General features: G+C 41.2%; 1 protein-coding gene across 2 annotated transcripts in view; it reads right to left on the reverse strand.

The window, feature by feature from the left end:
• The window catches only part of GPR153 (G protein-coupled receptor 153), a 50694-nt gene extending 34316 nt beyond the window's left edge, over nt 1-16378 (reverse strand). The window contains exon 1 of one of the 2 annotated variants that reach the window (XM_072425926.1): nt 15963-16378. The gene's annotated coding sequence lies outside the window, so the exon portion shown is untranslated. Of the gene's footprint in view, nt 1-15898 lie in introns of both variants that reach the window. The other variant, XM_072425927.1, reaches the window with a different exon arrangement.
• Between the last annotated feature and the right edge of the window lie 6888 nt (nt 16379-23266).

Consider the following 23266-nt stretch of genomic DNA (forward strand, 5'->3'; position numbering starts at 1 on the left):
AGGCCAGTTTCTCCTCAGAATGAATGAGGATAGGAACATTTATTACGGCCATAGAATCAAATGTTCTTGAGGTACATTCTTGAATGTTCCTAGAACATGTTGCATTGAGTAGTGCTTGTATATTATAAGTAGTATATGGAGAACATTTTATCCTAATCGAGAAGAGAACATTCATTCCGAAGAAAACGTAGTGTATGATTATATGATTGCACAGCCTGGAAAGTTTGTCAGAGAAAATACCCCAAGAACATTTGACGTGAACATGAGCTTCAAAAATTGTTTGCTAAGCCTTTTATGAACCAAATCTGGACACGTTTGTCCATCTCCATCATTGAATTTCTATACATCGTTTATTATCACCAAAACTGAAACCGTTTCCATGTGAGAAACAGGAAAAAGTTTCCGGTGGGTGTGTTGGTGGATATTTTGTATTCCAGGATACCAAAAGGGGTTCCCAGATTACCAGGTTACTGACTAAAGGGAGTGGGGTGAACTGGTATTATATTGTCCTGCCTGGTTAGAAAGCTGAAGCCCATAGCATCTAGAATATGTCCTCTTATACATTTTAAGGAGTCATTTTGATTTTCAAAGGTTTTTTTTTTGCCCATTTAGAGCCTTTTTTAGGGTTTTAGCATAGGGTCTGGTTGAGCCCTATTGGTTTTTGCTTGCCCATCCTAAATATTGGGACATAGGGCCAATTGGCTTGAACATCAGCATGGGGCATGCACAAGATTTGAAATTTGAAGTGGGGCAATCGGTAGCGGTGGAAAGGCGGGGGGCTTTAAAAAAAAATCTTGTTACAGGGGAGGGAACTATATACCTATAATTAAAGTCAAATAGCTGTACCAAACTGAATTAGATTATTCTTAGACATTTTTTTTTATACTGGACATATGCTGGACATTATGTACATTGCATTTAAAAGGAGATGACTGACTTGTAATCTTTAGTATGTGCAATACTGCAGTTTGCAATAAAACAAAGGCAAGAATGTGTGTGTTTGTACTCGTCAGATTGGCGAATTTTCCCCCTTTATTCATTGCACGGAGATTTCCTATAACACTGCTGTAAGTGCTGAAAGTAAAACAAATGGTATCCAGGTTGCTTAAGATAACCAGATTCCCATTAAGAATTTACACAGCCCACACACAGCTGGAAAATGAGAAAAGGATTGAAATGTCTCATTACAGCAGAATGGGATCTTCAATAATGTATTCCAGCAAGCTCCAGCTACAGATTGGGAAAAAATAGATTTATTCTGGTTGTGTCACTGAGCAAATTACAAATCTGTGTTTTGGATATCAACATAAAAATACACTGGGAGCCACCTACCCACAGGTCTAGGAAGGAAGGCAGATGGCATGTTGCTAACAACCAATTCAGGTAGCTCTGGATCGGTGGAAAGCCAAATCAAGGGGGACCTTGAGATGTCCATATAGAACTCACCAGTGAGTTCCCATATATATATAATTAGGCCTCTCAATGCTGCTTATCCCCTGCAGTCACTTGCCATCTACATAACCTCCAGGGTGACTGCATGACATTTTCTAATGTCCACCTTAGGGTTTCCTATTGGTGACAACACTGGAGCTATGTGTGTCTCTCTACTGGAAATAAGTCTGTGAAGGCATTCTGTGGATCATCCATTTGATTTGTTTAGGATTTTTTAATCAATATATTTATCATGATGCAATATAAATTGTACTTAGAATCAAATTGTATGAAACAGTGTTCGTATCTTTTGGTGCAGAAAGTGTAGGTCTTTGCCACAGAGGATCCCAAGGCAGAAGACGTGGTTATGTCAACATAGGATTACAGGAGGGGCTGGGGATGAGGGCTGAGGTAGGCTTAGTTTTAGAATACAGGGAAGATTGGTGTTAGGAATACATAGAAGTTGGGGTTGAGGCTACAGGAGAGAAAAGCGCTTGGTGGAGAGGCTGGAGGAAGGCCCTCGGGGCAGAGTGTGGGGGAAGGCCCTGGGCACAGAGGCTGGAGGAAGGCCCTCGGGGTAGAGTGTGGGGGAAGACCCTGGGCACAGAGGCTGGAGGAAGGCCCTCGGGGAAGAGGCTGGAGGAAGGCCCTCTGGGCAGCGTGTGGCGGAAGGCCCTCTGGGCAGCGTGTGGCGGAAGGCCCTCTGGGCAGCGTGTGGCGGAAGGCTCTGGGCGCAGCGTGTGGCGGAAGGCTCTGGGCGCAGCGTGTGGGGGAGAGGCTCAGTTTTAGGAATACTGTGGTTAGTATTTGGGTTACAAGGATGGTTAGTGTTTAGGTTACAAGGAAGGTTCAGGTTATGTCGTCACAAAGAGGGTTAGAGTTAATATAGGGGTAAAGTTTACCGGAAGGGTTTGTGTTAGTGTTGGGGGTCACAGAATGGTGGGTGTTTGGATTACATAGGGGTTGTTGTTAGAGGGAGAATATTTGTAACTGACACTGTAAATATAAAGTAAGCAGAGAGATTGGTAATGTTTTAGGCAGGGTTAATGTTGGGGTTATTTAAAGGATTATTGTAGACTTTACAAGATGGGTTAATGTTACAGGTATGGATAGTATTATATTTGCAGGTTGGGGTAAAGGTAACCATTGGTAGTACCAAAAGCAAACTCCCATTTCAAAATTCTGCATATTGCTCAATATAATATATGTAACAAAGAAAATATCAGATCTAGAAGTAAATAAAAAAATTATTCTGAGACCAGAATATGGGTAGCAGATTAAGAAAATTGTACGCCAATTTCAATTCACCAATAAATTTTGGTCTGTGGTTGATGAACATAGGAATATATAGGGTTCTTGTATCAAGCCACAAAATATTAAGTGTGGAGACAAATGCTTCCATAAATGTCTGTGTATTAACCTTCTACAGACTGAACACTTAAGAAACATGGCAGTTAGCACAACTGTGCGATGAGAACAAGTTCGCGGTGTTCGCACTGTACATCCTGTTATGGATTAATCCGTCTGGCTCCAGCTCCACCGAGCTGGCTGCTAAGACAACTTGTGTTATTTGTTCCTTTTCTTTCCCTAAAATGACACATAATCCCTGTAAATTAGAGGAGCAGACAGGAGTGTGACAACAGCAGGCCAATTTACTGCTACTGAGTGCAAAGTGAATGCGTTTGGTAGGAAAATGTCAAAGCAGTACTTATGTCTAATGGCATGAAGCTATGAGTCCTGACGCATCAATAAGCATTAAAAGAAAAACCTGGGCTGTCTGAAACATTGTTGACAAGGGGGTTAACTTATTAAAGGGATATAGGCTGTTCACTAAGCTATGTGAACGATCCCCTTGCAAGGGATATTTCACTTAGCTTAGTCAATGAGGTGAAGCTCTGCTGATTTCAGCAATCCAATTATACACAATGAAAAATCATATGTTATATATTTAGATATCCTTGCATCCAATCCCAAGAAAAGATATCTAAAAACATGATTTTTTGCAGTGTGATTGTAAGGCTGCCTGTATTGCCACCCAAAATTCAGCAGTACATGACAAACCTGCAACCATTCACCAAAAACTGTCAGCAGTGTGACTTTAAATGTGAATGTCTTGCAAAGCGTGAAGTTCTCTAATAAATATGTAAAGTGAGAAGCTTTATACCAGCATCTGATTTTTTTCGCTGTGCAAGCACCATTCAGGAGAGCAAATAACCTTCCATGAAATGTTAGACCTGGAGCAGGAAGTGGATGTTGTCTCTGACAATGTGCTGCTTCTGGGTAATAAAAAGACTTCTAAGGGTATTTTTAGATATTTATGAAGCTAAACTCCAGGCAGATAGTAAAACATACTAATAAAAGCAGTAATGCAATGCATGAAAAACAAAGGGAATTATTTATTAAAGCTCTTCCAAGACTGGAGAGGATAGATGACCATGGAAGAACCTGGGTGATCCATCAAAGGGTTTCTTGTGATGTTGGCATTACAGGAGAGTTGGCCGGAGGAAGGCGGCGCCCGGTGCAGAGGCCGGAGGAAGGCGGCGCCGGGTGCAGAGGCCGGAGGAAGGCGGCGCCAGGTGCAGAGGGCAGAGGAAGGCGGCGGCCGGTGCAGAGGCCGGAGTAAGGCGGCGCCCGGTGCAAAGGCCGGAGGAAGGCAGCGCCCGGTGCAGAGGGCAGAGGAAGGCGGCGCCCGGTGCAGAGGCCGGAGGAAGGCGGCGCCCGGTGCAGAGACCAGGGGAGACGCCTGGCGCAGTGGCCGGAGGCAAACCTGCAAAGGGTTTCTTGTGATGTTTTGAATCATTAGTTATTAGTTGGCAAATGTTTTTAATCCTGGACCAGATCCATTTCAGGTTTGCTTGATCACCCAAGCTCTCCCATAATAGTCTTCTCCGGTCTTGGAGAGCTTTAATATTTCAGCACCATTATGGACACCATGATTGACGGCAATGCATGCAGAAGGTTTCCAACCTAACAGAATAGCTCTGAATCTCCCCTTGGGGCTGGAAATGTAAATATAACTTGAGATACCCTCTACCTATTATGAAGTCATGGCGGGAGGTCTCTTTCGAGCTTCAGCCGGTATAAAACATTCTATATGTTTATAGCAACGCATAGATTTCCCGCAGGAATCCGTACACACCGGTCCCCTGTGAATTGTACTTGTTATTCCATGCTCTTGGTGCCTCACGATCCTATGACAGAGGTGTCTGATGAAAGTGTTAGGAGTTTTTCTCTCTACAGATGCTACAGAGGTGAACTTTCTTTGTTGCCTAGCAACTGCATCGTGGCTTCTGCGCGTCTGAATATCGGCAACCTGGGAGGGCTGACAATGGTTTCGTGCACAGATCTTATTTTCTGGTGCCGTAACGATTACACAGAACTACAGATCGGAAAAAAGTCACATGGTCTTCAAAGCAATACTAAACTTAAAGTATATTAAAAGAAATTGCGAGTGGGCAGGTTCTTTATTGCAGAAGGGAGAAGATGCCAGGAAAAAGAGCGAGAAGATGTTAGTTTATTTTATTGCACAAGAGACATCGCCTGTTCCTTCTGCAACCTACCCGCTCACAAATATTTAATTTTTAAACTTTACGTTCTGCAAAAATAAAATAGAAAATATGAATGTCGTAGGCATGGGGGGAAAGAATAGAGTTTTTTTATATAATATACAATAATCTAGTCACCAAAATCTATAACATCTAACTAATGAACTAATATCTAAGGTAAACCATTTAAGAATCATTTTCCTATTATTTATATAATATTATATTATACATTGTTATACCTAATAAACAGGATTTATTTAGCGCCAACATATTATGCAGCGCTGTACATTAAATAGGGTTTGCAAATGATAGACAGTGACACAGAAGGAGGAGAAGACCCTGTCCCGAAGAGCCTACATTAAATCTGATGATTCCACTATTAGGGTTCTTTGTATGGCACTTTCTTGGAGTGACAACTTTGTCAATGTTGCACCATTCTTCTTCTGCATTGTTACTTTGATTCATATACAGGTAGTACCCGGGTTACATACAAGATAGGGACTGTAGGTTTGTTCTTAAGTTAAATTTGTATGTAAGTCGGAACAGGTACATTATTTTAAGAAATGCCAGAAAGGACAGCTGTTTCTCAACATAATATTAGGCAGCATGGTGTCAGTTACTGTATAAAATCCCCACTGTGAGCTAATCACAAACAAAGCAAAAATAAAAACTTTATGGAGCCTAGACATTCATTAACTTCTGGAGCAAGCTGTGCTTTGATGTGCAAAAAGAAACAACTACTTCAATCTCCAGCTGATCTAGAGGGAAAAATGTACGCATAATCCAATTTCAGAGAAATAATTTTTCTATGGATATTTCTGTGGATTAATAGAATTCTTTCTATGGTACTGGATTACTCTTTGCATACACAGCTTGCTATATGACATTATATATTCTTTAGGTCTCTATGTCCATCTATCTTTTTAGGCTGTCCGCTGAATCTGCTAAAAGTCGTTCTTGCAGCACCCTGAGACACATTACACAGTTCTTTCAGAAACGAAATATTTACATATGCCAATATAAAACCATTTTTCTTCCAGCCCTCTGCAGGTCGTGGCTTGGTCTATATGCAGGCTGCAGTGATAAATAGGATATCTTAAATGGAATTTATCTAGTCTCAGTCTTGATGCATTCTGTTCATGCTTGGGCAAAATGTCAGTGATAATTTAATTCAGGGAATTGGATATCTTTATCCCAGCAACGTACTGATCTATATGTGCAGAAAAGTTCTTGCTTAAATGAATGTTCTATATGAGTAGTTGGCAGCACTGCCTCTGGATTTTCACCACATACTTTCCATATATATGTTGTGAGGCAATGGCAGGGACAGAGTATGTGTCCCCTATTTCAGATATTCTGAATGAAGTCTCTAGAATTTATATCTTTTATGGGGAAAATAATTTTGTCATAGATCTCATTCAGTTCTGTTCTGGATTTTAGAGCCCAGTGCTTTGTGGGGTCTTGGGTGGGATAGAGCCTCCAGTTCTGGGTTCATATCTGACCTGTTAGACCTTATTCTTACTCAGCTTTGCGCAAACTTTTATAGATATCTGGGCTGACTGATGCTCAGTGTCTTTTTATTTCCCTTTTTAATGTGAGAAACTTTTTGCTGGGTGAGGGGCAGACTTCTGACAGAATTTTGAAAAAGGTACATGTGCGGCTTCTTTTAGGGAACCCATTTGGGGATGCTGTTTTTCTCAGAAAGTGAATTGGACAAGCAGATGTTTTGTACTTTGGACTTCTCTACAAAGCCCTTCTACATTGAAATGTGTGTGTTAACTGTCCTGGTTAAAGTGTCCTTGGTTACCAAACTGTCCTTGGTTACCAATGCCAATAACAGATGAGTCTGTCCCCCTTTAAAATGTATTTTTAATGCATTTATTCATTTGGCCAACACCAGTGTGCTTTTTGATCCTTTGACCCTGAAGAAGGGGTTGTAAACCAGTGAAATGTGTTGGATTTCCCCTGAAGAAGGGGTTGTAAACTAGTGAAATGTGCTGAATTTACCCTAGTTTAATATTTGAAATATATTTTGAAACATTTTAAAAAGGAAAGTCCATTGTCTGCCCTTCCCAAAGGATGAGCAATCACAGGAGAACTCCTTTAAAATAGTTTATCCATATTCTATTCTTGAAACAACAAATGGTTATTTGAATCAAATCAACGTTGCATTTAAAATTAGACATGGCTTCCTACTCAATACAGTTGAAACCAGCAAGGCTATGAGGTGTGAATTTGGTAGCCAAAACTAGGAACACAAGTCAATCTTGTTGATACAAAAGCAGATGGGCAAGAACCCCCCCCCCCCCCAGTCACGTGACTATTCATGGCAGCGCCATATAGTAAATGGAAGAAGGAAAGGATCATACAAAGCATGGCAAGGTATGGTACAGTTCAAGGTCAGTGGTGTCAACACAATACATGGTGGCCAAGGTCAAGGCCTCCGAAATGTAATTTTATTGATTGTTCTGGATTGGCCAACCCTAAAGGCTACCAATGCCAACCTCATTCGGAAAATGTCTGGCTGATGTTGACCTCTATGCTTTGATATTTTTGAGTCCCTGAACTAGGAGGAGTATTTGGGGAAGAACTTCTGACTTTCCAAAGCATCATACATGTTCAGGCTTGGTAATATTTTATTGATGACACCAGTTAAGAAACTTTTCCCAAAGACTTTAACAGTAGCAGCTCCTTCTTATGACAGGTCCTCTTTTAGGCCATAAAAAGTTGACCTGAAATACATTTCCCCCATAAATAAATAATGTGTGAAGAGAGGCGGATTTCATGAGCATTTTTTAATCTCATCAATACTCGCCGCTGCTTTAAATTTCATTTTTTTTGCCTGCAGCTCCTCTAGCAATTCTTTAATTTGTCAGCGTTAGATATTGCCTTCCACTTGATGGGAACACTGACATGACCAGACAGCTCGTCACGCTAATTCCCGAGCTGTGACACCGGCTCGCAACTCATTTGATATCTCGGCTGATGTCTTCAAAGACGAACTTAGCCGTTGTGAGCGGGCTTCATTGGCCCCTGCGACACAAATCTTTCTGCCTGATGTCACACCTGTCCATCCGCCGTTATCCTGACACCATCTCTCAAATATGCTGTCTCTTCCCGCTGTGATGATCACAATTTTATACTCTGAACTCGTTTATACCAACGTGAGCAGCAAAAAAGTGGAAGAGCTGCTCAACCAATCAAAAGGCTGCTGGAGCTATTTTAGGACAAGTTAGCAAGTAATACTACTAAAGTGCACCTGTTAGTTTCTAGCAAATATATTGATGCAAGCAGGGGTGGACATAGGGTAGTACAAAGTGCCCCTCTTCACGAGGTCCCCAGACCCTCCTAACCCAAAAAGGGCCACTAAGCAAATTCTGCACAGGGCTCATTGTTAGGTATGTCTACCATTGGATACAAGCAATGTACGCTCTGCCCTATATACATGGTTTATACCATACCTTGGGAGGGTGCAAAACATACCTTGGTGCAAAACATTTTCTTTTGGCTTTTGAGCAGTGAACGGGAAGTGTTAAAACCCCTGTACATATTTTGTTTGCTGTCTGTACCGTGGGTGGGTTAATCCCCTTTACTTCCTGCCCTGGAGATGGAATGGTAAGGCTTTGCTCACCTTGACGTTTGAGCTGGCGCGTTTTAGGCTTCCAAGAAAATCCTCAGTTGGGAAGTTTTTATATATGGTAGGGGGTCAATTATTACCAAGGTTCAGGGGTTGCATTTGCCTGGTTGTATGTTTAAAAAACATTCCCATGTTCCCCATTTCGACCCGTATGTACCAATGGAAGTCAATGGAACACGTCAAATGCGTGTTTATAGCTAACGCATTTTTCACATTATGGATCGGAATTTCAATCCTTGATTTCTCTTCTTTTTTTAGTTTTTGATTATATTTTATTTTTTATCATTCCCACCAGATTATAAACTGTGTTTATAAATGCACATTAAACACCACCCAAATGCCATATAAACACATGAGATACACTCCATGGGGTCTATTTATAAAACAGTGAATCTGGCATCCACTGAAACATTCCCTGGTGCAAAATCCTCCGGGTCTATATGTTGCATTGGCAATAACCGATTTTCCCCATTTTTAAGTTTGTTTTATTTTCCTTCCTCTGGATGAACTGTGCATATAGGTTTGGAATATTCATATTCATTCAATATAACATTGTGAATATTTGAACGTGGACTTTTTTTTTTTTTTACCCAATAATTAATGTTTCAGTGAATATTTGATTCCATGCGTTATAAATATGTATATTATTAAATATTATGTATTTAACTTCAAGATCTACAGCCAGTGTGAACAACTCCAAAGTGCAAGTAAACTTCTCAAAAATCCTCTCTAATGCAATGTCTCCACGGAAAGAATTTTGATTTAAATTTTGTTTTAGTGACAACTAGAAAGTTTCCTTCATTTTTAGTCTCAGATATAGCAGTAACTAGGACAGAGAGGGTGAATCTCCCTAGTAGGGATGCAGATAGCAACAGTGGCAGACGTAGCCAACAGTGAACCCCTGTGAAGAACTGACTTGGGGCTCTTGCTGGGATATATGTTGGCTAAGGCAGTTTCGGGGCCCTCATGCAGTAGCACATTTTGTACCTCCCTATGTCTGCCGACTGATGACAATAGGAACCTAATAGAAATAAGATATCGCTGTATGATCACTAACCCCACACTTACCTAAACCATTTTTTATTTAATGTTTATTTTTTTATTATTTAAAGCAACAAGTGGTACCATGTGGTGCAAGCTATGCATGTACTTCCAATCAATCATGCATGCCATTAGAAATCGGACTTTGCATGCAATCATTCTCCACTATATGTTGCTGTGTAGCCTACACCATACAGAGTAGTTTGTCCCATTGGTAATGACCAATGGCCATTGTTTGCATGAACTCAATGCGCGGACAGGCCAGTATTCAATATAAAGTGACACACTACATATGTGACAAGGATGCCATTAGATTGAGAGGTACCGAAAAAAAAATTGATCTCAGTCAATAGCGGACATAGCCCATAGTGGGCACCTGTGCAATACTAACTTGGGGCCCGCCTGATGAACTGACTTGGGGCCTTTGTGCACCCTTTGTACCTTCCTGTGTACACAGGTAACTATAGTGCCCATTAAAAGATAAAGAATTGGCTGTATTTTAAAAGAACTAATCAGCTGATAATTGGTTGCTTTGCTTGGCCAATCATTGGGTCCACAAAATAAGGGTGTGACAGGGGCGTGTCATTTGCTTATTCCCCTCCATCCCAAAAAAATGAATGTTACATTGTCTCATGTGTTTATGAAACATGCTACACATTTTTTTCTGAATATTGACCATTTGCGACAATAGTTGCCTTTCCAGCTGCGTTGCTGTTACTAAATCCGGTCCAAACAAAAATCAGTGATAGTACCAGGGGTGTCCAGCAGGAGGAGCTCTGTCTGGACTTCCAATGCCCTTTGCGTAGCCAGTACCCGTTTCCTACACACAGATGGCGCCGCGCTAAAAATAGATCTTATTGTGATGAGCTATTTCTGGCACAATCTGTGTGTTTGTCCTACAGCACAATCTCTGCACCAAATACTACAACACAGGAGGGTAAAAAATGAGGGGTCAGGCAGGTCCTCCGCAGGCCACAACAGACTCCCATCATTTCCTGGGAGGATTGCGGATCAGCAGCGTGGATTATTTTTGGAAAGCAATGTTATATCACTTGACGTGAGCCTCAGGGCGAAATCTATGAAATGAAACGTATAAAACAATACATCGAACGCTTGTTTAATACGGCATGCAATTCTTTCTTCCCGTATATCCTTTAGAGATGGCCTATGTGCCATAGAATAGGAGCACCCATTGGATTCTCTTAGTGACCTCACTGCTGTATCATGTAATGTAGCCAGGGAAAAACTGGAGGGATGGAAAACAGGTTATGGTGGACTTGTTGTAAAAATCTACACTACACCTAAAAAAATAACTTGGTGGTAATTGGTAGGAATTGCTGCTAATATAATAATAGGTTACATGATATCTGCCTGCTGACATCATGGGTCACATGGTGTCTGGCTGCCAAACATTTTAAAAATCACATGATATCTGGCTTCCTATCATCATGGGTCACATGGTGTCTGGCTGCCAAACATTTTATAAATCACATGATATCTGACTTCCTAACATCATAGGTTACATGGTGTCTGGGGGCCAACATTCTTCAAAATAGTTTAGTAGTAAAACCATTCATAGACACTAGAGGGCAGCAGACAACTGATTGGACTGACCGGTTCCTCCAATCAAAAAAGGATGTTTGGGACTATGTTGAGATGATGTCATCAGTCTGCTGCACACAGGGGGGAGCATTTCCTCAGTCTCCTCTCCCCAGTGATCACATTACAACATTGTAACTTTGTAGCAAAGTGAGAAGTTTTTGTGCAGGTTGATCAGATTGTGAACCCAGCCAAGTCTGCACCGGTACAAGGATTTACAACATTGTATTTTCTTTATCCGGCATTTTTTTCCAGGCGGTAAATGCTGACCCTGGATGATGCCTGAACAAATATGGCTCTGTCCTTCTGGAAAGCAGATAAAAGCATTTGTCAGGGAGAGAACTCGGTGAAAGGGAATAAATTCCTGGAAGTGTTACAGGGACACATTGCATTATTGCCAAAGTAATCTTTGAGCTTCCACAAATCAGATACTTTCTCTGCTCATTGCTTGTCTAAATGTAATATTAGAGGTGGGCATAGCAGAGTGCTACTAGAGGCATACAAAGCTGAATGAGACCCCACAGATATCAGCCACTTGAGGGGTGCATTGATTTTCATGGGCTGTAGAGTTCTTTGATACCACTGCTCATTGCCCCATTCATTCCAGACAATCTCACGGAGAACTTCTCTTTGCCATGAGTTTATAACAAAGCAAATGTGACCATTCCCTGCGCCTTCAGAATGCTATTCCCTGAAATCCTCTCCATATTCCCTAAATGTCTGTGGGATCTTTAGTACCTCTGGGTGTGTCACATGACCTGCACTCTGTGGCCCCTCCATCCCAACCACTACATCCCAGCTGTGTCCCTTCTGTGTGACAAATGTCTGCAATACCAGCTGGGGATGGAAGGGGGAGCCACACATGGGAATGGCAAGTTCTTGACACAGCAGGAAGTGTCAGAAGCTGAAGATTGTACCAAATGGTGAAACTCACATTGTTTTTTTTTAAACTCACACAATGTACTTGCTGATTCAATTTTCTTTACTTTATTTTCTGATTGAATATTAAAAGGGTCTCTAACAGACTTTGTCCAGTCCAGGAAAGGGGAAGGGGGCTGTGCACTCCCGACTTTCCTTTCTCTTCCTGGTCATACTAGATGGGTCTGGTTGGACGGTTAAAGGGGAATCCTATTTTTATTAATAAGAATGTCTAGCTTTACAGCTTTTCCCAAAGGATGGAATCCATAGAATTTGTATATTGTCCCCATTATTTAATACAACAGCCGCCCCCACCCCTACCAATTACATTTTTTGTATAATTTCTTTGGGACACAACACACTGACTCTGGGGAAAAAATCAATCGCAGATCAAAGCATGGGGACAAGCTGTGACTAATAGGTGAACATTCAATGCAATTCACATTGAATACTGAATTTCACTGGCAAAATGTTAACTTTGGTTTAAAGTAAAAAAAACATGAAAACTAATGGATTTTGGGGTTATTATGCAATTTTGTGATAGATCAGAATCAAACAATTCAACCATTTCTGTTGTCCTTTAGGAACAGATCATCAAGGAGGTTTCCCTGCTCCACGTCGATATTTACAATCCTTACATAGAAATATGTATGACAATAACTCACAATGTTTAGATGGTTAGATAGGTCGATCTCCTTAATGTCTAGTTAAAATAAATCAATCAAGAGTAACTTTTACTGGGTATGTCCATCATCATCACATATCCATCATCACAAAATAAAGTAATAAGAAGAAAAGCAGTAAACGGATAAATAATAGACACCAGCACAATTATTTATATTTGTGCTCATCTGAGTTGGTAACTGACCTACGTCAACTTAAAGTGGCCCTCTCATGCAAAAACTGGGTAAAAAGTTGCCAAATGGCACCTTGATAAAATAAAAAGTTCATCAGCTACTTGTCCAGCTTCCTTCTGCAGCCTCTGACACCAGGACACGGGGGATCTAATTTATTAAAGTTCTCCAAGAGTGGAGAAGATGCTCAGGTTTCTCTATTATAGTCTTATGGAGGAACCTGAGTATCATGGAGCAAAGCAGAAATGGATCTGGTCCAGGACTAAAAACCTTTGCCATCTAATAACGAATGATTTTTACCAAATCTATTCTAAGTTTGTTGGGTCTCCCATGATAGTCTTATCATCTCCAGCCTTGGAGAGCTTTAATAAATCATGACCAATATGTCCCGGTGTCTAAGTGTCCAGGGCCAAGCAGGAGAAGTAGCTGATGAACTCAAGATTATATCAAGGTGCCAACTGGCAACTTTTTTTTACTACAGTATGTATTTGGAATCCATTCACAGTTCTTGTCTCGCTTACTTTTCTGACCTGGTAAAAAAAATACTCCCCTAGCTGCTCTCTTTGCTCCTACTACTAATGACTTCTTCACTCATAACCTCCTCACATGCATGGCTCCAAGACTTTTCTAGAGCTGCCCCGACTCTCTCGAATGGTCTTCTTGCTGGCTTGTTCCTACTTTCTGCTCATTTAAAAGAGAACTCATAACCCATTTTTTCAAACTTGCCTACCCAACTTATTCTGTCTCTTAAAACCCTTACTACTTCCCACCACTCCATATCTCCCCTCCTATTGTGTGTTATTTCCCCCACCTACTAGATTGTAAGCTCTTCGGAGCAGGGTTCTCTCCTCCTCCTGTGTCACTGTCTGTATCTGTCTGTCCCTTGCAACCCTTATTTAATGTACAGCGCTGCGTAATATGTTGGCACTATATAAGTCCTGTTTAATAATAATTAAATTCAGTTCATTTTTTTTTTTTAGAGCTAAGCCTATCCCATTTACATCCAATGATGCAACATGGGACCCTTGCTAAAAAAATAAGTCTGCATGCCCTTTGGTTAGGGTATTGGAGAAGGCATGACTTGTACTGGGTGAACGATGTCTGCTATTGCTTGCTATGCCAGCCATACATATGGATGACGTTCAGTTACCAGCTGGGTAGGGTTCATGGAAATATTACGTTGGTTGTATGGGGCAAATGTTGGCCCTTTTAATGGTCAATGGGAATGTTACTGGGAACACTCGCTTCCATACACGGGTTAATCAAGGTTAATCAAAAAACAGCCAATGATTTATTTTTTTCGATCGGTTAACATTCATATTGATCCTTGGTAATACAGATCAATTATTGAACAAGTGAATGATACATCAAATACTGGTAGATAATCACAGGGGTCAGTTTTTATGCCAATCGGTTCATTGATCAGCAATCGTTTAGTGTATTCCTATTATTCCTGTCTCCAGCTCGGAATTTTCACTTCATTTATCAGCATTCGGTCAGATTAAATTCATATTTTGTAATATTAACCCTTCCATGTAATCCATATTAGTTTTTTAGCCTTTTATCACCTTTATAAGTAAAAAGCTAATATATTATAAATATTTCATTGTTTAATTAGATTGCCTAATCAGTCTGTGTTAAACACGACCGCTCGCACCGCACACATAAATTATATTAAATGAGATTTCTATTATAATAAAATGAAATGTTATAATTGGCTCCAGCTCCTCCCCGATCACAGTTCAGGAATCTTTTGGATCAGTGTCCATGTCTTTAATAAATGAGGGGATTCCATGCACCCCCCAATAGGCGCGCACATTAACCCTCCAAGCCTCTGCCTGCAGCTACACGTGTACTGTACAGCCTTAAAAACAAAGCCAGGAGGTCTGAGATCCCACGCATGTACTTTTCCCATATCCAGCGCGTCCACTTATGATCCTCATTCATAACCAACATTCTAAAAATCATTTCCATTGATTTGATATTTTTACCCCCCTGCTTTTTGTTGAATAGAGTCTCAGAGAAGCCTGGGATGGGATTATTTAATTAGGCAGCGCAAAGGGCAGTGACCCATTTCTGCGTGTGCCAGCCATACCGGGGTCGTGGTGGTCTTGCCAATGTCTCCCAGTGCAATTGTCAGGAAATTCAGTAAAATGTGCATTGTGATGAGTAGATATGGGGAATTGCCTTATTCAATAACATCAATTAAATGTACCGGTAATTGTGTGTTGTTTATTATTATTATTATTATTATTAATAAACAGGATTTATGTAGCGCCAACATATTACGCAGCGCTGTACGTTTAATAAATTAAATGGTAAAAATATATCCCAGAGATGGATAGATAGCTTCCAATATATTCCATATACACAAACTGGGAATGATAGCACATTGGATCCCGATGAAAAGCAGGGATCATGTAATGATAGGACTTTTGTAATTATACAGCCATGAAAGAACCACAACACCCACCTCCCCCCATTACATAACAAATGACGAGCACAGGAACTGCAACAAAGCTCATTAAGATGAAGTTTCAGCTGGCAGGGGGTCCCCTTGGGTATAGCAAATTGTGGAACTACAAGACCCAGCACCTCCGTGCAGCTGTAGTCTACAAAATCATAAAGGGGGCTTATTCCTTTACAGCTGTGCTGTATTTTGGGGTCCCTACCCTTCTATTTAGATTTACTTGGCATTGATGGGCATAACAAAAAATAAACATATTTACCTAAAGGGCATGCTGGCATTTGCTGTTCCACCCCTGTAGTTCACCAACTAAAGCTCATTTCCCATACCCTCACCATGAACAATACAAAGAAGATTGCGTTCTTAAAGCTGGCACTTTTTGCTCACACTTAAAGAAGTCTCATACCTTAGTAATGGTCTTGTCATTGTTCCCCATCAGATCCCTGACATTATCAGCAAAGGGTTATTACCTGCAAGAAGCTGGCATGCTGACACTTGTAGTTCTCCAGCATTCCACAATGAATAGAAGGTTTCCTTGCCCTGGTTATTGTGCCATCAGCCCTTGATCTGCTCCTCTTGGCATGAGTTTGTAACAAAGCAATGAGAGTGATTCCCTGAGCCTCCAGGAGCATCCTTCATCCACAATCCTTTGTTTCCTAAAATAGAGGCATCCTGAGGCTCCAGGCAGGCAAGACACATACCAGAATAGCTCTCCCCTGGGGACCTTCAGTGCTGCCCACTGGGCATCTTCTCCAGCCTTGGTGGACCAACATCCTTACAGGAGGAGAAGAGCTTTCACTGTGCATCTGCTGCCCCCAGCCCACCCAGAACAATAGGCTCCCTCTGTCATTGCTCCCACCCCATACAGCCCTCACTTCTTCATTTCATCATTTGGGTTGGATGTGGATGAGAGAGGAGTGCACCGCGCATGCTCAGCCCACTTCTGCTGGGGAAAACTGCTGCTTGGAACTTTTTACTGACTGCTATCCTGCTACATTGTATCAGCATTGGGGTTATTATAGAGCAATGCCTAGAATTCATCTCAGGGGGTACAACGTTTTCTTAGATTATATTTTATGCAAAATAAAACTTTTTACTTGTATTACTTGGATGTATTAAAGGGACAGTGCGCCTAATTAATAGAAGATGCTGGGCAGGGAAAGTCTATTAAAGCCAGATAACATTTTTATCAACATGTCATATTTAAAAAAAATATTTACTTCTTTATCTGTAGTTTTTTTATTTTTCTATTTATATTTTTAATATTCTATTCATAATATTATTATTTTAATTCTATTCGTAATTTTATTACTCTAGTTGTATTATTATTATTTTTTTTTATATTTTTATTATTCTATTCATAATAATATTACTCTAGTTGTATTATTATTTTTTTTATTCTATTTATATTTTTAATATTCTATTCATAATATTATTATTTTTATTCTATTCGTTGTTATTATTATTATTATTTTTATTGTTATATTTATATTTTAATTATTCTATTCATAATATTATTACTCTAGTTTTATTATTATTATTATTACATTTATATTTTTAATATTCTATTCATAATATTCTTATTTTTTATTATACTATTCATAATATTACTCTAGTTGTATTATTATTATTATTATATTTTTGTTGACGATGATATTTTTAATAATAATATTATTATTATTAGTAGTAGTAGTAGTAGTTATACAAATATTATTCTATTTATGTTATAGTATTTAAATAAATAAAAGTGAAAGTGCAATGACAGTTCTTGCTTAGACTCTGTTATAGGGTGACAACCAGGGGTGTAGTGGTAAAAAAAGAAGAGGGGGCCTGGTACTATCCTCGTAAATGTCTCTGCCCCACTACACCCCTTCCTATGTGTCAGTCAAAAGGGGAAGAAACCTTACCCAGAGTGACGTTATAATACCAGGACTCACCCCAGAATGGGCACGTTTTGTTCAGAGAGACAACCCGCCCACCGCCCTGAACCTGCGATCCAGGCATGGGAGACATGGTTCAGGGCTCTGGCTGGTGTGCCCCCCATGTGGCCGCCTCCTCTTTCCCCTGACCCTGCCGGGGCAGACCGGCCAGAGGCATGGACCATGAAAGAATACTTTGAAAAATAAGAGTGGGCACACGTGCTCATTCCCAAAAAAAGGAAGGGCATGGCGTTCCTACCTGCCCGCCTCACTACACCCCTGGTGACAACGCTCTGTACCTGTCACCCAATTGTGCTCTTGCATTGTCAGGTGGGCTTTTAAAAGCAGGTGCAGATCCGCGGTGGGAATAAGCATTCCTGTCGGTTGGCTGCCTATACTGCAGGATTGGTTTTTACAGACCCAGTGTTGAGCAGTATTGAACCAATTCATTCTCCGTGGTGCTGCCATGGGTTGGCACTACATGAAGAATCTCAGAAGGCAGAAGAAGGCAGAAGTTTGGTGGCATTCGGAGCAGTAACCGGACTGTAACCTGACTGCCAGTCTGAACTGAGCTTAATGGAGAGTCTACGTGGATTTTTAAACATTTCGGACTTATCACAAGTTCTATTGAGGAACTATTGCAATTAATTTTTAGTGATCTTGGAATGTCCGCCTGTCATTTAGGTATCTAATGGAGGCTACAAGTGGCTGTTTCAATGCATATTACACAGACATTGTCCATAGTTTCCCTGCACCCTTCCAATCGGCCAACCAGACCTCATTTATCGTCTACTCCTTCAGCCACCACCCCTCCATCCCCATCCCTACTTGCAGCAGAAGTAGATCCGGTGTTCTGTACAAGCAGCTCTGAGCAGAAATGTTTCTGGTTATGTCATTTCCGTACTGATTGTGTCTCTGCGTTGGTTGCAAGGCCCTATATTGTGGAGATCCTAGTCACCTCTTTAGAAGTTTCCCTGTAGTTATAAAACCTTTTTTTATCATGCTTTAGGATCACCAGTTATGTTGCTTTATAAATATAGAGGGCAACAGAAATTAATCATCAGGGAATATATGCCTGTTCATCATTCATAACTAAGTTTCTCTGTACCATGCCCCCTTTCCACCATGCATTACAGAGTCTTGAATTTCTACACACAATTCTGGTTGTTTAAACTCCAAAAAAAGCAATTTTCTTTTATTTTTTTTATAGAACGGCTTGTAATTTCACCTCATCATGAGGTTATTTTATGTGGCATTTTGGTAACACTGCACTGTGGCCTTTCGAGTCTTGTGCGTCCTTTGGGGATCAGTGCTGGATGAACTTCAGCACTTCATGTAATACAGGACATTAATTCTTTTTAAGCTTCCTTGGCAGAAAGTGGCTGACTGGACAATAGAGGAGGAGAAAACCTCGAGAGCTGTATGTGCAGATATGTTATGATTGGCAAAGATGCCGTTTATTATTTGTGTTCAGATCCTTTTCCCAAGGAGCCAAGCACTACATTTTCCACTGAACGAGATTTATAAGACTCGGTGAAAAAGTACCGTATTCTTTGTGTTTAAAACTGTACTTTATGTGCATGCTTGCTTTTTCTGGAGTGTTTTTGTGCTTTTTAAGTCAAAATAACTGCCAGCTGAGAAGTTGTTTTATAAAATCTGCAGCACTGGAATACTTCTAGCAAAACTCACCACAATGTCCCCTCTTGTTAAAAGCAAAAATGGAAATGCACATTACACATGGACATGAGCAGGGTAATACATTAAAAAAATCCCCAAATTTCCCAGAATACTCGCCAGCTAGTAAGCATCAATATTTTAACATTTTAGGTTCAAAGTGAAGATTCCTGTTACATACATACATGGCAAAGTTCCACAGTGCAGAAGTTTTTATAGGTGATAGTCCTGATGTTGATGTTTTTAACACTGGACTGGATCCATTCCTGGTTTGCTAGATGATACAGGTTCTCCAGTCTTGGAGAGCTTTAATAAATCAAGCTTAATGTGTTGGAAGCAGGAAAAATGGGCAAATTGTGTTCGAGTCAGAGCATCTCCATAAAGGGTCGTCTTATGGGGTGTTCCAAGTATGCAGTGGTTTGTAGCTGTCAAATTGGTCCATGGAAGGACAACTGGCGAACCGTCAGGTTGTTGGGTCTCCAAGGCCTAATAATGTGCATGACGTGAGGAAAGCTAACCAATCTGGTTTGGTCCAAGAGAAGATGTAGTGTAAAACAAATTCCTGATGAACCTAATGATGGCCATGGGAGGAAGGTTGAGAACACACAGTGCATTGCATCAGCTTCAGGTGTATGGGGCTGTATAGCCATAGACCACTTTGGGTGCCCATGCTAATCTCTGAAATTATCTTTACTTGGCACATGGGAGCCAAAACTGGACCATGGCGCAATGGAAGATGGTGGCCTGGCCTTGTCTTGTGGGGTGTGCCCAGTATTCAATGGTTTCTGCCTACCAGCAATAATCAGGGTAGATAGGGGCCCAGTGGAAGAACATATTTTGCCTTTGAAGGCTTTAGTTTTGCCAACCCTTAATACTAAATACAGAAAATAATCACAAAGAGAAAGAAGGGTTTTGAAGGCAAACAGTGTTAATGTATTATTCATAATCCTTCATAATACATTGTAAATATATTGTAGGTTTTCAGTCAAAATAACAATAATTACAGCCCATGTAAGTATTTGGGCCAAAAGGGCACTATTTTTGCAAATTGCAGATTGGTGTATATACTTGTCACATACGTATAGGCCATAAACCCGATGCGTTTTGCCCGTTTTAGGCTTCTTCAGGAGGGCGGTACATTTAGCAATCGACAGTATATTGTCAATGGATATACACAAGGTAAGTTAGTATGTATAGGTAAAGCCCAAACCAGAGTAAAAGGTTGCCACCTCCGATCAAGAGGGGTATTGAAGAGGAGGTACCTTAAGGGGATTAAGGAGGTACTTTAAGGCTGGTGTATTCAGGGTCTAATTGAGAGGATGGGCTGCTGCAATGCCACCCAGCAAGTCCAGGAAGGATGGCGTCAGGATGTGCCTACCAAAAGTAATCCATGGAAGGGCAACTGTTAAACTGGCGTCAGGGTGTTGGGTCTTCAAGGTTTTTTGATGTGCACGGTGAGAAGAAAGCTAGCCCATCTGGTCTGATTTACTTGGCCCATGAAAGCCGAAACTGGACCATGGAGCAATGAAAAATGGTGGCCTGGCCTCTCACTTTTATCATGTTTCTTTTAGATGATGTAGATGGCTGGGTTTGTGCACATTCATTATTTACTTGGGAGAGGAAGGCCGCAGGATGCGCTATGGAAGGAAGGCAGAATAGCAGAGGAAGTGGATCTAAAGGATCTGCTGTTAACGTCCTGGTGTCACATTCCACCGGACACATTCAGGGGTCCTGTGCAGTCCGTGCATTGGTCAGAAATGTTCTGGTGGCACAAGGGGGACCCACACAATATTACCCTGGTGATTTTCATGTTTTGTCTGGTCATCGTATGTATTTTTCCAGCAGTTGGCTGGCTCCAGTGCCTCTTATTCACCCTCCTTCACTCTCCCTCTCTGTATACAGTTGATCATGTCAGTGTTGTCTTACATAAGATAAGAAAATGCACATAAAATATTTATGAGCGGAAAAAATGTGGAGGACTTCTGGTGATACAAAGGAAGGGCCGTCAGAGCGAGGCCATGGCATTTAGATTGTAAGCTCCGTGTTCCATACATGAAGATGGATTTTCCATGGTGCATGATTCAGACTGAAGTGTTAGCTGGCAGTACTAAATGTTGCAGCAGATGGCCTGACACAGTGATTAGTCTGTCAGGCTTTGTAATAAGTAGGTTTACAAAGGACTGTGGAAATGCATGCTTGCTCACCCCCAGACTCTACTTACTAAACGCCAAGCATCTTATAATTACACCACATGAACACTCCAAAATCATATACCGGACCAGCCGTTTGGGTTTTCTTTGCTGGGGGATTGTGGGAGAGTTGAAGTTGAAGGGTTGTCAGTGTTACCCATTAGAATCAGGCTGGCAGTCGGGCAATTCTGGCATTTGATAGAAGGCCATTGTTTGTAAAAGTAGCTGTGGGCTGGTGGGAGTTTCTTGTGGCTGATTAAGCTCATGTACGTTTATCTTCCAGTACATCAGATATATTCTTTGTGTTTGCATGTAAGTGATGTGAAAATGTAATGCTTCCAGATGGGCATTGCCTCTGACCAAGATCACAGTACTGAGAATGCCCTGCACTCCAGAAGGATGGAGCTATCTTTATTCAGGCATCAGGCAGGATCAATATCTGCTTCATGGAATTGGAAGATACAATCGCGTAAATCCTGGTGCCAGTGAACTTGGCTGTGTCTGGCAGAGATCAGACCATTCTGTAGGCTCTGACTTGGTACAGAGGTAAAATATTGCAAAATCTGATCACTATAGCTAGGTTTGGACCTGTGGCTGTAGAAAGCGGCTCCTGGCGGCTGGCACCTTGCAGTGATGCTTCTTAAAGAACCCAAATTTGCACATTTGACAATGGGCAGCAGTAAGTGGTACTAAACCTCTCCCTGCCACCCCAATCTGTTCTCTATTGAGGTGCTATAGGTAGACCTTACAAGCAGCAGTCGTTCACTGGCATGAAGAAGCAATAACTGCACTGAAACCTCACTACCAGTCTCAACATACCCTAAAAGAATGGAGACTTGGGAAATGCTTCCTGCAGCAGGCCGGTCAGATTATCGCAGCCTAGGCAAAAATCAATGGACTGGTTCTCAAGTGACTTTATTTTAGGAAAATGGCCCTTTGTGCTTTACCAGGATGGTGATTTAAAGCAGAGGACCATGCACTTATTATTATTATAATTATTATTATTATACAGGATTTATATAGCGCCAACATATTATGCAGCGCTGTACATTAAATAGGGATTGCAAATGACAGACTAATACAGACAGTGATACAGGAGGGGAGGACCCTGCCCCAAAGAGCTTACAATCTAGTAGGTGGGGGAATTTACACACAATAGAATAGGAGATATGTAGTGGTGGGAAGTAGTGGTGGTTTCAATTGACAGAAGAAGACGGGTAGGCAAGTTTGAAAAAATGGGTTTTGAGCGCTCTTTTAAATGAGCAGAAAGTAGGAGCAAGCAGAATAGGACGAGGAAGACCATTCCAGAGAGTTGGAGCAGCTCTAGAGAAGTCTTGTAACCGTGCGTGTGATGAGGTTATGAGTGAGGAAGTCATTAGTAGGTCATTGGAGGAGCGGAGAGAGCGGCAGGGGGAGTATTTTTTAACCAAGTCAGAAATGTAAGTGGGACAATAACTGTGAAGGGATTTGAAGGCAAAGCACAGGAGCTTAAATTTGATTCTAAGGTGAAATGGAAGCCAATGGAGAGAACTACAAAGAGATGCAGCGGAAGAGGAGCGGAGGGAAGGATGGATGAGTCTGGCTGCAGCATTCATGATAGATTGTAGAGGAGAGAGTCAGGTTAGTGGAATACCAATATGACTTATGGACTTATGGACACAGCCCACCCACTCTCCTATTGCACTTTCCCATCACAGGCTCACACCTACGGTGGGAGAGAGAGTGGGTTTTGGCATCACGAGGTCACTCTGGGGGAAATTTCTTCCACTTTGAGTAACGCATGGCTCCTTGTGTATGCGCAGTCCGGATTCTGTGTACTTAGTTGTCTGTGAGGTCCAAAAGGTTGGGGACCACTGGTTTAAAGTGCATCTCCATGCAAAATAAGAATACATGGGAAATTTTGGACCCCAACATGGTCACCATGAACCAAGTTATCTGTGGACAGGGAAATACCTAACCAATGCCTGGGAATTCAAGTATCAGGAGTGTCCT

Source organism: Pyxicephalus adspersus, chromosome 11 (genome assembly GCF_032062135.1).
Source record: "Pyxicephalus adspersus chromosome 11, UCB_Pads_2.0, whole genome shotgun sequence".
Classification (NCBI taxonomy): Eukaryota; Metazoa; Chordata; class Amphibia; order Anura; family Pyxicephalidae; genus Pyxicephalus; species Pyxicephalus adspersus.